Source organism: Alosa sapidissima, chromosome 5 (assembly GCF_018492685.1).
Source record: "Alosa sapidissima isolate fAloSap1 chromosome 5, fAloSap1.pri, whole genome shotgun sequence".
Lineage (NCBI taxonomy): Eukaryota > Metazoa > Chordata > Actinopteri > Clupeiformes > Clupeidae > Alosa > Alosa sapidissima.
Window position 1 is genome coordinate 34,598,338 of NC_055961.1, and position 10,908 is coordinate 34,609,245.

General features: G+C 39.5%; 1 long non-coding RNA gene across 1 annotated transcript; it reads right to left on the reverse strand.

Moving 5' to 3' along the window:
- Positions 1 to 3,970: 3,970 nt before the first annotated feature.
- On the reverse strand, positions 3,971 to 7,316 carry LOC121709506. Its single transcript, XR_006031968.1, has 4 exons — positions 6,990 to 7,316; positions 5,182 to 5,388; positions 4,585 to 4,671; positions 3,971 to 4,415 (listed from the first exon to the last, which is right to left on the reverse strand). It is a non-coding gene; the product is annotated as an uncharacterized LOC121709506 (long non-coding RNA).
- Positions 7,317 to 10,908: the final 3,592 nt, after the last annotated feature.

The window sequence follows — 10,908 nt, forward strand, 5'->3', positions numbered from 1 at the left end:
GTCCACATCTTCATGAAATTTTTTAATCTACTTGGCATAATCATGGATTCAATTCTAGTCTGTGAATAAATTGTGCAGGTTGTATCAGCAGAAGGCCAGATCATCCGACTATCAGGTATAAATAAATTACAGCATTGCGCTGAGGTGATGAGAGTCACTATGCTGCACAAAGCTTGGTTGAATTACAACGTACAATACAATGTCCATTCAAAAAAGACCAATGATATCATGCCCTTTACACCTGGGCTGTTGAACCCTTAAAACAACACAGTTCAGTAAATAAAAGCTGCAAACGCATTTTGATATTACAATGAATAAAATCCCTCATATTGCCAGTACATGCCCAAGTCATCTGATATTGCACTATGCAATGTTGTTGGTTGGGTAGGATCATGTCCCATTTTATTTATTTATGTTTATTTGACGAACTGGCCTGGGTACTATCTTAGCACTAAATTGCATTATACTGACACTAAAGGGCATAAATATCAATTCTTCCATGGTGCTGCTTTACTGTAATATTAATCACAAGAGTTACTGGCTATAATGCATATAACAGTGACTAATGTTTAAGTATTTTAAGTTTTTGTAAAATCTGTAAACAATGCCACTTGAAAACCACTCAACTTCTGATATATTGAACACCCCAATGTCAGAGTTGAAACTCAAAGTAACTGTGGATATTCAAAGAGGAAGTAGCATAAATGGCACTTTATCTAGCTACAGTATAAACAGGTTGGGAACAGTCCACAGACACGCACACAAACTGCTGATTAAGAGCAGAAAGCTTGCATGTTAGATAGATAGATAGATAGATAGATACTTTATTGATCCCCATGGGGAAATAATTCAGGGGGTCGCAGTAGCATACAGACATCACACACAACATGCACTTACAGCAGAAATGGTAAATATAAGTATAAACATATAACCAAACTCCACTGTACAACAGAGACAGTAGGAGATAAGAAAAACTAACAAAACTAAATACTAAATATACTATATAAATTAAATGTAAAAAATCCAGTGTGCTTGAGGGTGATCAAGCATGAGACACTTGTAGTGACAGGGCCTGTAGTTCTGTGTGCATGGTGAGGTGCTCAAGAGAGTGAGTGCCATGGTGAAGGTGCAAAAAGTAGTCCAACAGTAGTCCTTTAGTTATGTGTGCATGGTAAGGTGCTCAAGAGAGTGAGTGTCATGGTGAAGGTGCAAAAAGTAGTCCAACATTAGTCCAACAGTGCAATAATAAGGTCTAGAGACCAGCATCAAAATAATATGGACAAATAGGAGAGTAAAGTATAATGTAGACAAGGTAATATAAAAAAAACTATAAAAAAAACTATGTCAGTGCAAGAACAGGTTGAGGGTTACAGCCATTCAGTATTGTAGCAGAAGCCATTGATCATGTGTGCTAATATAGCATGAAAAACAGTAGTAAAAACATTAGGCTGTGAGAATTAGTAAAACAGTAGTAAAGCAGTAGTGGGCAGTCAGTACTCAAACATGGAGAGGGTGGAGAGGCAGACAGACTAAGCAGAAAAGTCTCTCTCTCCTCTTCCCTTTAGTGAAGCATTAAACAGTTCAATGGCCCTGGGGACAAATGACTTCCTCAGCCTTTCAGTTATGCATGGCAGTGAGCGAAGTCTCCAGCTGATCAAGCTCTTTTGCTTTTTAATAGTGCTGTAGAGTGGATGGCATTCATTGTCCAAGATGTTGATCAGTTTGTTCAGGGTCCTTTTGTCAGATATTGAAGTGATGCACTCCAGTTCAGCTCCTACTACAGAGCCAGCCTTCCTTACCAGCCTGTCAAGTCACCCAGCATCCTTCTTCTTTGTGCTTCCTCCCCAGCATACCACTGCATAGAAGAGGACGCTGGCCACAATAGACTGGTAGAACATCCTGAGGAGCTTGCTGCAAACATTGAAGGACCGCAGCCTCCTCAGGAAGTACAGCCTGCTCTGCCCTTTCTTGTAGAGTGCGTCAGTGTTGGCTGACCAGTCCAGTTTATTGTCCAGGTGGAGACCCAGATACTTGTAGGTGCTTACCACCTCCACATTGACCCAATCAATGGAGAGCGGGCTTAGACCTGCGGAAATCCACCACCATCTCCTTGGTCTTTAAAGTGTTGAGTTGAAGGTGATTGAGTTTGCACCATTGCACAAAGTCCTCCACCAGGCTCCTGTACTCCTCCTCTTGCTCGTCCCTGATACACCCCACAATTGCAGTATCGTCAGAAAACTTCTGCATGTGGCATGACTCGGTGTTGTAGCAGAAGTCAGATGTGTACAGGGTGAACAGGACTAGAGAGAGCACAGTTCCCTGTGGCGCTCCGGTGCTGCTGATCACAGTGTCAGAGAGACAGTTCTTCAGTCTGACGAACTGTGGTCGCTCGGTCAGGTAGTCTGTAATCCAGGTTACCAGGTGAGCGTCCACACCCATCTGCAAGAGCTTGTCTCCCCGTCTGTTAAATTCATGTTCTACTAATGCTGATCCGCATGCTGATAGAACTGATTGTTTGTGCATCATTAATGTCCTTCCATGCCAGTTGGTGAGCTGTTTCTTTGCCCTGGTCCACCAGCTTTATTGCCTCATTGTATTCCTGTCAGTGCAGCAGTCAGTGTCGCCTGATTCTGAAATGTGATATCTGACTATAGCAGAATTAAACCAATTAGTTTGTGTGTGAAAGTTGATAGTTGTGTTAAAGATATATCCTGCATGTATTCAGCGCTTGTCACAGGCACAGATTCTTTGCCTGCTTTGACCAAAACATCCAGTCCTGTCAATATAAAAGTAGCCATTTCAGTTCTATCATAAATAACATCTGTAAGAGATCTGTAAGAGATTTCTAGAAATAATTACCTGCCACTTAATAAGTACTTCTCTGATAATACTACAGAGAAAACATCGATATCTGCAGACAGTAGGCTATCTGGCTACTTTCCATCAGGGATGGGATGAGGAACGGCTTCCCCCCCCCTGGGATAGACAGCTGAATTAAAAGGTTTTTAAAAGGGCAAGTTAGACAGGCATGAGCTGAAGAGAAGCCATCAGCCGAGCAATATTAAGGAGTCTCCCCTGACAGTGAAGTGAATCATACCTAATGATTGCTTCTAAAAAGAAGCCATAATGCCCGCTGGCTTTAGATTCTCCACTTATGTGGTTTGGGTCCTAACCTGCCTATCTTCTATCAATTCCTTTAAAAAGACATAACCAGTGAACCATAAGAACATCAAGCCCTGTTAAAGCAACACAATGTAGTTCTTTTAACTTAAAATAACAACTCCAAACATTATGGAGAATGGAGTTTCTGACATTGCTCATTCATGCCTGGAATGGCTGTTATTGTACTGTGTAATGTTGTTGTGGCGAGTAGGAGTGACCCTTTTCATGTTTTTGACGAATTGGGTACTCCCTTAGCACTCATTTGGTACCAAGTATGTTGAAAATTGGCGCAAAGGGAATCCCTACATTGTGTTACTTCAAATGGTGGTTCAGCAATGTCTTTACTGTAACATGCTAACATGTTAACTTTTGTAGAAACACCCCTTCAGCCCATTTAAATGATACAAATTGTTAATATAAGATGGTTGATTTAGTAATCATATAATCATCAATCATCAACTATACAAACAAAAGTCAATAAAACGTTATATATTCAACATGTACATCAATATAATTGTTAACAGCTGAGAAAAATGTGATAATTATGCATGTCCCTCTGAAAAAACAAACCAAACTATGATTGTGTGGTGTTGTGCATATTATGAAGTGAACTTTCCTGGCAGTACACAGGCTCTCTCTTTCTTTCTCTCTCTCTGTTTCTTACTCTCTCTCTCATCTCCCTCTTTTCTTCTGTTTGTTTTGGAGTATGTCTGAGTTTTAGCCAAACATCAAACTTTGACCATCTGCAGGATTAGCCTGGTGTTTACATGGCAGCCTGCCTATATGCAACCATGACAACCCCACAAAATTGAGTTTAGTTTAGCTTTATTTGCAAGAAAATATTAAGCAAATTCAACTAAATCTAAATGGCTGGATGTAGCTAAATTAAATCGAGTGCAAATGGTTACCTAAATAAAATTAAGTAATTCTTGCATGTCACATTTTACTCAAAATATTTGATTGGAGTTGGCTTGACTTAGTTGTAAGTTACATGTCAACATATTCACATGTCAACGTTTTGCCGAGGAAGGGGTGGGATATGTGTATACAACGGCGTTACAAACTAACCCCATGCATTTCTATGGAGGATTTTTTGAGTGCTGTGTCTCCTCATTAGAAAGTCTCTGGCTTCACTGCACAGCCTTGTGCAACAGACCAGGTTCCTCCAAAATGATGCCTCCATCCACAACGATGCCGATGTCCTCATGTTCCAAGGGGTGGTTTTCTCTTGACACCTCCTTGCCATGGATATCCTGTACAAAATTTAAAAAGCTGCTTTAGGTTGACGCTTGAAAAAAGGTACGAGCTGGGAACTGGCTTAAAGGTTTTTGGCTTAAAAATAGGCATAAAAATAAATGTGACCATTGATGAGTTAACACCCTTTATTGCAATTTCATCATGCACTTTATTAGTGTTACTTACCATGTACATGTATGAGAGAATCATCATCTTCACCAAAATAAAGGCACAGGGTCTTGATGGCTGCCTCCCTCCTCAGATGTACAGTCTCTGTTCAGATACAGGGATATTAATTATTTTGTGAAAATACAATCAATACTCTAAATAATAATAACCTCTATTTCTAAAGCACTTTTAATACGGAAGATTCAGTTCAGAGTGCTTTACAACAGATAACAGGCATTTGGCAAGCATTTCTTTGGTTGAAACACACCCCATAATCACGTCCCAACTAAGCAGTGTCAGACTTAAATTCTGACAGGAATTGAGTATGACGACATCAGGCTAATAAGTGAGTGTACCAGTTGGGGAAGGAACAATGTAAGCAAAGGGAAAATGAGTGAGTGGGTGAATGTATGACGACTCATGTAGTCGCATCAATCCTGAGGAGTCCAGGACACAAAATTATAATGCCTCTATCTGTCACTATGTTGTAATAAGGCACATAAGAGCAGTGTGTGAGTAGGGTGACTAAGTAATGGCAGTAGCAGAAACCGATCCAATGTGATCATTGTATGTAATATGTAAGAGAAGTAAACAATAATAGTAATACAAACTTACACCTTGCAAAATCCTCAAATGTTTGGCCATTTTATGTCCTTTAAACCTTCTTCTGGAACTTATGACCTTCTTCTTCTGGAAAACAGCGGTCACTGGACATCCAAGGTTACGCTACGCATCTTTGACCTGTAGCTTGACTGAATACCGAAGCATCACAGGCATTTCCTGATCCAGTCATCAAGCAAGGACATTTCTCAATACCTGTAACTAAAGAGGATAGAAACACATTTATAATATAAATTAGGGCTGTCAATCGATTAAAAAAATGTATCTAATTAATTACATACTCTGTGATTAATTAATCTAAATTAATCGGATATATAATTTTTGCTGTGAAAGTATTTTAAATATTTAAATTCAAATGAATCATTGAATAATCAGCATTAGTGACATTAAAGTTCAAAGACTCTTTTATTATGCTTTTTATTGTGCTTCGGGAAGAAGTTTTTTTTCACATACAAGGCATTTCAGGCCACAGATATAACCTAGGGGACACAATGAAAATAAATTAACACTCCCCTCAATGTCAACACTTATTTCTTTGCATTGATGTGCGACTATAGAGTTGATGAACTCCAGTGATATGCTAATTCTTTGCTGCAGACATTGCAGAGGACTTTATTTTCAACACTTTATTTTTTTTATCAACACCATCAGGCTGTTTTTTAAAAGTAAATGTTCCAATCAATGATTCAGGCAGCACATTTTCTTCTCTCTCCTTCATTTTACATTCTAATTTTTGCTGACTAGAACGGCTCGGGGTCAAAGGTCATACGGAATCGATTAATCTGCACTAATTTTTCGAAATTAATCAGTTATTTTGACAGCCCTAATATAAATATAAAGTATACATTTATGAGATATACTTATTTAATACATACACAAATGGTACTAGTTAATCAAACGATTTTGACACTTAATTTAATTGCCATTTGATTATCTTACAATCTACCAACAATAGCTACACAGCCCTGCTTGATGGTCTGACTGTCGCCTTGGAGGGAACACATTTCGAATTTCAACACCATGGAACAAATAAAATGTTCAACCAAGACCGTAGCATCAGCCTGTCCAGATCTTGCACTGCTGTTGAGTTTGAGAAATGCCGCCACCACCACACATATTCAGCGCTGGCAATGACATTATTGAGAAAATAGTGGTACTCCATTACTGACAGAATAAATCAACACGTTTCTAAACCTAGCGTAAATGTGGCTTTTGCCCAACAATGTCTGAGTTATGACCTGACCTAATCACTCATGATACATGCGTCCAGTTTCTTTCCTTTTTACATGTACCTTGGCCTATATTCTGAGTCTCCAAACAAACGTATTTTTGCAAACTCGGCATTGCTAAAGTTAAGTGTCAGTTGACTCCACAGGGGTCGGTGAAAACGTGTTTGGTCTGCTGCATAACGTGTTCGGTTAGCTAACTAGCTAACGTTAAGGTGAACCATATTTCAGGCAAGATCTATGTTCCAATTCAGTTAGCAGCTAATGTTAATTGTACAAACTTTAATGGGTCCACGGAGTTTCAACAACCTATTGTCTAACATTAAGGTCTATATTTATTTTGAGGTTATTCAATCAATTACGTCGAGGAGGTAATAAAAGTAAACTTTAAGATGAACTTGTTAGCCAAGTTAACCTTATACTGGAGTAGGTAAAGTTAACGTTAGCTAGCTTGCTAGACGATTTCTTAAATATTCAAGAAAACAGCTCTATCGTGTCAAATAAAGCAATTAAAGACACTCCAAATTTCTAATGGTAAACTGACTGTCAAATGAGGTTTAATAATATACCACTTACCGTTAAAAGTCAAAACCGAAGGTTTCAAGTGCAGATCTCTTCAAGCCAACGGAACCGTTTGCAAAATGGAGGACAATCGTCTTTTGGCAGCCAAATAACCGCATTCGCAGCACCGCCTCTGAAGCAAAACCCCTTTTTTTTCTTGCAGATATTACTTAACTGAAATTAGTTTTTTCTAAAACACAAACAAATCTGAAGCAAACCCCTTTTTTTCTTGCAAATATTACTTATCTGAAATGAGTTTTTGCAAAACACAAACAAATTGAGTATATAAATACAGTTTCATTTAGGGAAAAATTACTACATGTCAAAATCATTTTTTTCAGTGCACAAGCTGAAGGACCACTGACACATGTTCATGATGTTCAGCTGTTCATTCTTCCCCTTCCAACAAATTAGATGAGTCGTCAATAATCTTCTGTCATATTTTGTCCCACTGCATTTTTTGTTTGGAGAGTGATTTATCACTATCACAGTTGATATCTGCGATGTGAAATTATCAGGATTTTTATTCTGTATTGTATGGCAAGCAGATAGCGACACATTCCGAATGATTTGTCTATGATCAAATTAGAAACACTTGCCTCACATTATCATGGTTGAAGAGGCTGTTCTTTCTTTGAGCAGAAAAAACATGCATGATTGCTGTAGCTTAACTAAGTTATTCTCACTCAAGAATGAAATTCTTATGTCTTTGGTTCAGACCTTGTACATGTGTATCTATGCAAATATCCACCATGTATTCTATTAATTCCCATAAGCTTAATTGTATATGAGGATAACCTTTTCACCCTCTGTTCATATATGAGTACTTGTTCCCTTGCCAACAGTTGCAATCCTACAAAGCTATTATCTAACATATGGATGAAAGTTTCTGTATAAATATTTGAACATGTGCATTACCCTGATTACTGTAACTGTGGCCTATAGAGGCCATGACGAATGACCACACACTTCTGTGATGGTCTTCTGTGGGCACTGTAGAGCACGCTAATGGACAACCGCCTCAGCCTTAGCAGAAATGCGAAAAACCCACAATTGCCGCTTTGGTCACAATGACTAATGGTGCTGAATATCTAAGGTAATTAGTATTGATGGAGAACACTCAGTCGTCAGTGTTGCATAATACTATAGGTCCAGAAGCGATCAGGGAGGAAGATGATGATTTATGGGTTTAGGAGGAAAAGTGTTCTGTGTCTGCCACTCTCACAGAGAAGTATTTATTTAACTAGCTTCAAATGGCCATGAGTCATATAGAAACAATGTGAGTGCCCACTGTCAGACAATGGCCTCTTGATATTAATTTTGAGGTGGAATAAGCATACTATAACGTACCCTGATCTCATGTAATACTATTATTCCGTGGGTGAAATAATGTACCCTGGGTTCACTTACTGTAAAACTATCTATTTCTAGGGATGTATAGAATGCAGGCCCAAGTAATGAGGACCAGGAGGACTACAGAGCCTCATTCCAAACAAATAAGCTAATTAACACCATCAGCTTGGCAGTGCGTGTTGGCAGTAGACACGCACTCAGAAAATAAAGCTGTGAAAGCAGACCTCTCGTCGGACAGACTGGGAGCCTATGGGCCTTCTTAACGAAGCAGCCAAAAATGAAATGAGTCATGCTAAATGGCGCTTATTTTAGATCTCCCATCCGAAGTACATTTTGGTCCGCAGGTTCATGATTTCACATTGCATGTTTGTGTACTGTATAAACTCTATTGCAACCCTATACACAGCCAGAAAATAGACCACTGATATCAAATTAATTGCTGGACTTTTATGAAACATGATGGGAATATTGCATTGCAACATATTTTCATATAGATTAAAATGGATAATGTAATGTAATACTACAGAGAAATGTCCTTGTATGCCACATTAGCTAATCAGTATGTTGTTAGCCATGACTTTTTATGAATTTTCAAATTGTGAGTTATTCATATGAGCGTATATTATATATGAGAGAATATGTCCTCCATGTGTGTGTGTGTGTGTGCGTGCGTGTGTGTCAGGACCACACATAGGAAGAAACACTCTAAACCCCCCTGCTGTTTGCTGTATCTGAAACATGCTGAACACTGAAAGATAATGAAAGCAACCCTGTCAATAACTAACACCTGCACCCCCCCCCCCCCCCCCCCCACACACACACACACACACACATACACACACTACCCCCACCCTTCCCCCCTCACTCTCCCCCCTCACCTCCACCTTCCCCTTCTCTCCCCATTCCCCTTCACTCCCTCTCTTTCTCTCCGCTTTTGTCACCCTCCTCCACACGTCACCCAGACTGAAACGTCAGTCCTGTGAGTGACCTGTCTGCCAGTACATCCTGATTTCTCTCCCACCCTGCAGGCTTTATTCCTGGCTCTCCTCCTCTCAGTGTGCCCATTAGAGCCAGTGGGGCTGCGCTTAAACTCTCCCTGACTGACCGCCTGTCACAAACGAGCTTGGTGCTCTTCTACTTCTTTGCTCTCCATTTTTTACACTTTATTTGCCACATCAATTCCATGGAAGGGGCAATGTAACCGTAGTAACCTACCATAAGGCATGCTGAAGCTATAGTATTTATATCAAGTATGTCTGTCTCAAAACTCACCAATAGCTGGACTTGTAGTTCAGTTGGACCTGACCCAACAGTCAGGCTTATAGAAACTCGGACCAGAGAAAACGGACCAAAATACTTTTACTGTAATGCAATTCTGAGGGTTTCATGACATTTGATTTGTTTACAACAGACATGCAAATGAGGCATGATATATTGAACTGAATTGTGTGTGTGTGTGTGTGTGTGTGTGTGTGTGTGTGTGTGTGTGTGTGTGTACATGTGCGTGTCTGTGTTTCTGTGTGTCTCTCTGTGTGTCTCTATGTGTGTGTGTGAGAGAGAGAGAGAGAGAGAGAGAGAGAGAGAAGGCCAGAGTGTTTGATCAGCACAGAATGAATCATGCCGCTATTTTTGGTCATGGTGCAGGTGTGTATTTATGAGGACAGATGTCACAAATCAAGTTGCACATAACTCATAAACACAGAGCATGCTTCAAACTTCTGGTCAGCACTCTGAATCAAATGTCTGAAATTGGTAAGCAACAACCTTCTCCTTTAGGGTGAAGTTTAAACAAACTGTCATGTTGTATCCGAGCTGTAAATGCAGATGTTCAGAACATAGCAACATTGTAGCATATGACAGAGGTGGCTTTTAGCTAGTTGGATGGCAGTAGGCTAAGTGAAATAGTGATGTTTCAAAGATAAGGTTCACCAGAATCCTGGGATATGCCAGCTTGACAACGGGAAAGATGGAACTAACTAACGACTGGCCTTTGGCCATAGCAACCATCCATTTACTGTAGAACTAGTAATGCTGTGTCGTCCATTATCCCTTACTTATGAGACACTGAAAAGTACTGACTGTAGACAAAACAAAGCAGAATTAACGTATCAACATAATAGCCTACAGCATTTCACATGGTGGTGGGGTGGAAAGTGACTAATGACAATTAGGGATGTAACGGTATGAAAATTTAACCTCACGGTTATAGTGACCAAAATTATCACGGTTTTCGGTATTATCACGGTGTTTTTAAAAGTGTGTTCAATATGTTCAGAAAGCACTGATAGGCCTACAAAAGCTGAAATAGTTTCAAAATGTGTCCCGTTCACTTTTTCATATTAAATTGGCTATGTGCTTATAGCTTACCCTACCATGACTTGGAGTTTGCTATTTCTGTTATTTGGATCCAATGAGTGAGACCAAAGTAAGTGTTCAAAATAAAACTTTAGGCTACGGCGTTCTCCTGATAACATGAGTGGAATGGATTTCATGTGGACGCGAACATAAAAAGACACAGAGTGGCTAAATGATACAGTGCACATTTTGCGGTGAAAATGTTCCACCTTTTAAAATCAGGTGT